Here is a 6,000-nt window from a genome sequence, read left to right as displayed (position 1 = left end):
TCCCACCTATCACAGCGGTTTGAGGGGAGAAGGAGAAATCAGAATGGGCAGAAGAGGCAAATAAACAAACAGGGAAAGGAAGCATTATAGAAGGTGCTCCTGCCCAAAAAACTGAAGGATACTCTGTGAGAAGAAAGAGTTTTCTTCTAATTCTTTTAAAACTGTTTTCTCCATCTCCACCAAAATGGTCAGGAAGATGTCTCTCAGTTCTTAGAGCTCTGAAAAGACTTGGTACACGGTAGGCACTTAATAAAACTTGCTGAGTGAAAAAAAAAATCAATGAATAGATGGACAAATCTGTTTGTCTCCATGTTTACTCTTTGCGATATACTCCATGGAAGAGAAGACATGATAAGGACAGAGGACCCTTGAAGGCTCGGCTGGAGCTGGTAGTCTGCACTGTGGATATCCAGGCAGAGTCATAATGGGTCACATCACACAGAGGGTGTTTCCTTCAGTCAATGAGCAATTGTTAAAATAACATGCCCCTTTGGGCCCAGGCCCATGTAGATGCTAGTCCTGGACTTCTCCTAACCAAAGGGACAGTGTTAGCCTGTATAGGGCAATGATAAGAGCCATATAAATTGATAAATAGCCTTATGTAGGGAGAACTATAATTGCAATTAAACATCAAAGAAAAGAGAGATGAGTGGGGGCTGGAACAGCCTAGAAAAACTCCATTGAAGTGGGATTTGACCTTGATGCAGAGAACAGGTGAATGTTCATTGACTTGGGAGGAACTTGGATTAACATTCTGAACTCTGATCCCATCTGAGTCATCATCACAGTGTTATTTTCCAGATGCACGGCCAAGCCCCCTTCCAATTTGCCTACCATAGTCTGCGTGGCAGGCGAGGTTTCCATCACCATTGGAGCAGAGGGGGGCCTCACAAAGAGCAGTGCAATTTGAGTGCTGATGAGGCCAACAGGTTTGATTCTGAAGGTTATTATTGATGCCAGCCTCTAACCTAGACATATAAATTTGCTGCTTCAAATGTTCCATCAGGAGAATCAGCTGGGGAGCACTAATCCTAAGTGAAACCATCTTTATTACAAAGGAAGAAACGACAACACCATATCGTTTAACTGCTGAACTTTACAATGAAACACAAGGCGGCATTAAAGTTCTCTGCCTGTAATGCCATGGTTTAAGCAGTTAATCTTATTTTAGCTGAATGGCATGTTCATTACAGCAAATAAGTAGGTAATAAGTGGGATTACTGAAAGGAAAGATAAATTAAGCCAGTTATGGGCATCATGTTGATTTTTTTTAAACTGTCTGGTTTAACTTGTATTTTTCAACAGTCAGATCTAATATATACTCATCTAGCAGAGATTAAGTAGATGGGACCCTTGCCCAGAAAAAGTATTATATACAACTTAAGATGCTAGTTTTAAGGGCAGCAATCCATGATACTCAGAACTGCCTCCAGCCTAGAATCTTCAGGGCTTAACCTAGAAGGTTCCTGAATGGTACAATGGCAGTTCTCTCTTTCCATTAAATATGTTTTCACCATTTATGCTTCTCCAGGGCAGCTGAAGGACTTTTCTTTAAGGTCTCAAATAGGGGCACCTGGGTGGCTCAGTGGGTTGAGCCTCTGCCTTCGGCTCAGGTCGTGATCCCAGAGTCCTGGGATCGAGCCCCACATCGGGCTTTCTGCTCTGCAGGTAGCTTGCTTCCTCCTCTCTCTCTGCCTGCCTCTCTGCCTACTTGTGATCTCTGTCAGATAAATAAAGAAAAAATCTTTAAAAAAAAAAAAAAAAGGTCTCAAATATCCTTCTGGGTAGAACTGCTACGAAGACATCTTTTAACATAATGTATAGTGCAGGAATGCATTTTATCTCATTTACATGTGTTTTCCTCAAGAAGGCATTACTCTTCCTCCAAATGCCATTCACTGAACTAGGAAGATGAGAGGAAAGGGAGATGTATAGTCCCGGAACTGGGGAAGATTACAATGGAGTCAGGAGAGCAGGGATAATAGTCACCAATATAAGGCCCCTAGGAAACCATGGGAGAGGGTGTTCAATTGAGTGCCAGTCGCACAGTGCCGTCCATAAGGGGAAAAAACGAGTGCCTACTGAGGGATATGACGTACTGGATATTGGGCATTGGACTGTAGACTCTTGGTATACTTACTCTCATTTAATTTGCACAATAATCTTGTGAGGGCAGTATTACTACCTCCCATTTTCACAGCCCTCCCAAAGTGAAGGCCCAGAGAAGAATGGCTTGCCCAAGTCAGGGGAAAAACGGGAGTTTAAGCCCAGGTCTGATTGATCCTAAAGCCCTTGCTTTTTCTTTCATGGCAAGCTGCTTCCTTAAGAAATATGAAGAGTCAAGAGCAGAAGAAAATCCTAAAAGATGGAATGAAAGGAATGGAACTGGATCCAAGTCAGAATGTGTCTTCAGTCCAACTTAAAAATCACAAAGTTCTTGATCAGTACCTAGTTGACAATCCATTCTACTTCGAGGAATGGCCTAAAGAAATAAACTTTTCAGATAATGCAAAGACCTTAAAACATTTCGACTCCAAAAATAATCCCTTCTTGACTTTTATGCCATTGTTCTGTTTTTATTCTATTCATTCTCATATATATTAATGAATATAGAGAGAGCATATATAGACATCTCAAAGAATATTTTTATTGTATGCAGTCATTATTATTTAAATTTATCCATATATTTTACCCTTCACATCAATCTTATCTTCCAATACCTCTGAGTTTCCATCTAGGTTCACTTTATTTCTGTCTGAAGAACTGTTTTTGGTATTTCCTTGAATATGTAGGCCTGCTTGTGAGAATTTTCTGTTCTTATGTCCAGATGTGCCATTATTTTCCCTTTTAATTTTGAAGAACATTTTTGGCTGGGCATATAACTCTAAATTGTTATATTCTTTTAGCACTTTGAAAATACTCTATTTGTCTTTCTGGCTTTATTTCTTTTGAGAAACAAGCAATAAGTTTAATTGTTGCTCTTTTAAGGGTAACTTACCTTTTCTCTAGCTGTTTTATAAGATTTTCTCTTTGGTTTTTATCTGCTATGAATGTGACTAGGTTTTTTTTTTTTTTTTTTTGGTTTATTTTAAATTCTGTTCAGGCTTCTTAATTTGTTACATTTTTCACCAGTTTTGAAAATTCTCAGCTATTATCTTTTCAAAAATTGCTTCCATCCCATTTTCTTTCTCCTTTGCTTCAGGGAATCTTAACCACATTTATATTAAATCTTATTAATACATCCCTTATACCTCTTATCCACCCCCTACCCAATCTGTATTTCCAAGCTTTTCTCTAAGTTTCCTTCTGGAGAAACTCTTCTAACTTACTTTGAATTAACTCTTTAACAATGCCTTATTTGCCCTAAAACCCTTCTATTAAGTTAATTTCAGCTACCATATTTTTTTGTTTGGGATTTGGTTCCTTTTTATGGCTTTCATAATTGTCAATCTTGTTTTTTGTTTTACCTCTTTAACTGTTGCTTTCTTGAAAACAAAACTATTTTATTAAAAAAAAAAAAAAAAGTAGACTCTGAAAACAGAAGTTTAGTCCATTCAGGCCCTCAGTGTCCTAGTGGTAATTCTGTCCTTCTCAATGATGTGGACAATGAATCTCATGCCTGACAGTGCATCCCGATCCACAGTGTTAGCATGGTTTGTGAGATGATTTCAAGCAAGTGTTCTAGATCCATGTCAGGCCCCAAGGGACTCACACATCACATACATTTATTTGGAGCAGGCACCACTGATCACAATGTTGTCAGCCACCATGGGGCAGCAGATAAGGTCTGGAGAGCAAATGAGGCACTTCAGGTTCTTCAGGTCCAACCCAGTGATGACTGGCTCTGTGTAGTAGGGGCCAATCCATCTCTCATACAAAACATTGGCCACCATGCCCAGGAAGGTATAAGACTTGATCTGCCGACCTTCCTTCAGTTCATACAGGTTTGGCTGGAACTGGAGGTGCTGGGCAACAGTCTGGACATTGCTGGTGAGCCCAGCCAGGCCTATGTACAGCCAATCACCTATGGGAAAAATCTTCTAGAAGTCCATGGTCGCCACTTGTGGTTAGATGCCAAAGCACCTTTTGGCAGCAATGACCACAGTTCTTCCCATTCATTGTCATGATGTCCCCTCCATTATAGGACATACTAGACATGATTGCTTGGACCTCCTATCGCCATAATTCCAGTCAACTGGCTAAGGCCCTCACTGCCTGTTTTACCTCTTTGGATGTATTAAACTACTGAGCAATTTGCTGTCCAGTAAAATCTTAGAGTTGACAACAAAGAAGCAATCAATGAATTCTAGCCCTACTTATGATACAGAAAGCCTTAAGCACTGCTCCTACAAACTGTTTTGCTTTGTGCAGAGTACAGGAGGAAGAGAAGCAGCCAAAAAAAGTAAGAGGGGAAAAAATTGAAATGTTAACAAAAGCTTAAAGCTTAAAGACCAAGTATGAGCTAGTATGACAAATTAGACTCTCCAGGGGCCATGGATACAAGGGAGTCTGCCCCATTTGCCAGCACTTTCCATAGTCCTCCCTGGGTGTTTGTAAGAAAGACTTGGGGGACAGATCAGAAGGTTTGAAAGAGCCTCCCTTTGGTGAGATGAGCAGATGACAACCAGGTATCACTAGGAGAGAGGCATACAAAGAAATTCTCCCATACAAAGAAAAAGCCCTCTGTCACTAGAGGAGTATACAAAACCTTCCTATCCCCTGGTGCCAAGAAAAGTTTGGCCGTGGTAGAGGATGAGTTAAAGAAAAAGCCAGCAGATGCTGAAGGAAAGCAGGAAACCCACCTGTCCCCAGGATCCTTCACTGATACAGAGCAGAGGTCTGGTGCCAGTGATACAGGGACAGAAAACTCATTCCCATTTAAGACCTCACCCCATTACAATGCAGAGTCTAATTGCCATGGAGAGAGAGAGGTCCACCCTAAAACTCAAGAGCCCAGGACCTGCATGAGACTGCCTGCCCCAACCATAAGCCTTGCACAAAGAAACCAGCAACAGAATTCTACAGCCAAGGGAGTGAAACGACCATGGAGAGAAATCCCATTTGTTGCACATGTATGCAGTCTGCTGAAAACTGAAGGTGAAGTAGGAACACCAAGAAAAACTCTCTGGCATTCCAGGCCACACACCAAACACAAAGTAGCAGTAGTCTACCACTGGAGGAATTTGAAGCCTATCATGTACTGAAGGTAATGATATTAACCAATAAAACCTAAATCCAAATCAACTACTGGTAGGAGACATTCAGTTCACTCCATACTAATAGTCTGATAGAAAGGTTTGCCTATGTGCAGGTATGAATACTTTTTATCTCAGTTTCTTTTTTTTTTTTTTTTAATTTTTAAAGATTTTATTTATTTGTCAGAGATAGAGGACACAAGAAGGGGGCACTCTAAGCAGAAGGAGAAGCAGGCTCCCTACTGAGCAAGGAGACCAGTGTGGGACTCAATCCCAGGACCCTGGGATTATGACCTGAGCAAAAGGCAGACACTTAACTGACTGAGCCACATAGGTGTTCCTTTATCTTAATTTTCCATGCGATGTCTGGCATTTAACCAAAAATTATAAGACAAATTAAACAAGAAGAAAATGACAATAATATTGTCAAGAGATAAAGTAGTCAACAGAACCAGATCCAGAGATGGCCCAGATATTGATACTATCCAACAAGAACTTTAAAATACTAAACAATCTGGGGCACCTTGGTGGCTCAGTCAGTTGAGCAGCCAGCTCTTGGCTTCAGCTCAGGTCATGATGTTTGGGTCCTGGGATCAAGCCGTACTTGCTCAGTGGGGAGTCGGCTTGAGGATTCTCTCTCCTTCTGCCCCTCCCCCCACTTGTGCTTGTGCTCTTTCTCTCAAATAAATACATCTTTAAAAACAAATAAAATACTGGGGTACCTGTGTGCCAAGTTGTCTTGGTGTCAGTTGACCAACTGCCTCTTGACTTCAGCTCAGGTCATGATCTCAGAATCATGAAACTG

The 6,000-nt window shown here is 40.9% G+C and overlaps 1 pseudogene; it reads right to left on the bottom strand.

Moving 5' to 3' along the window:
• Nucleotides 1-3,545: 3,545 nt before the first annotated feature.
• Nucleotides 3,546-5,228, bottom strand: LOC131833102 (proteasome subunit beta type-3-like; annotated as a pseudogene).
• Between the last annotated feature and the right edge of the window lie 772 nt (nucleotides 5,229-6,000).

This window comes from Mustela lutreola, chromosome 6 (assembly GCF_030435805.1).
Source record: "Mustela lutreola isolate mMusLut2 chromosome 6, mMusLut2.pri, whole genome shotgun sequence".
Taxonomy (NCBI): Eukaryota; Metazoa; Chordata; class Mammalia; order Carnivora; family Mustelidae; genus Mustela; species Mustela lutreola.
This window is presented reverse-complemented; position numbering and strand designations above follow the sequence as displayed.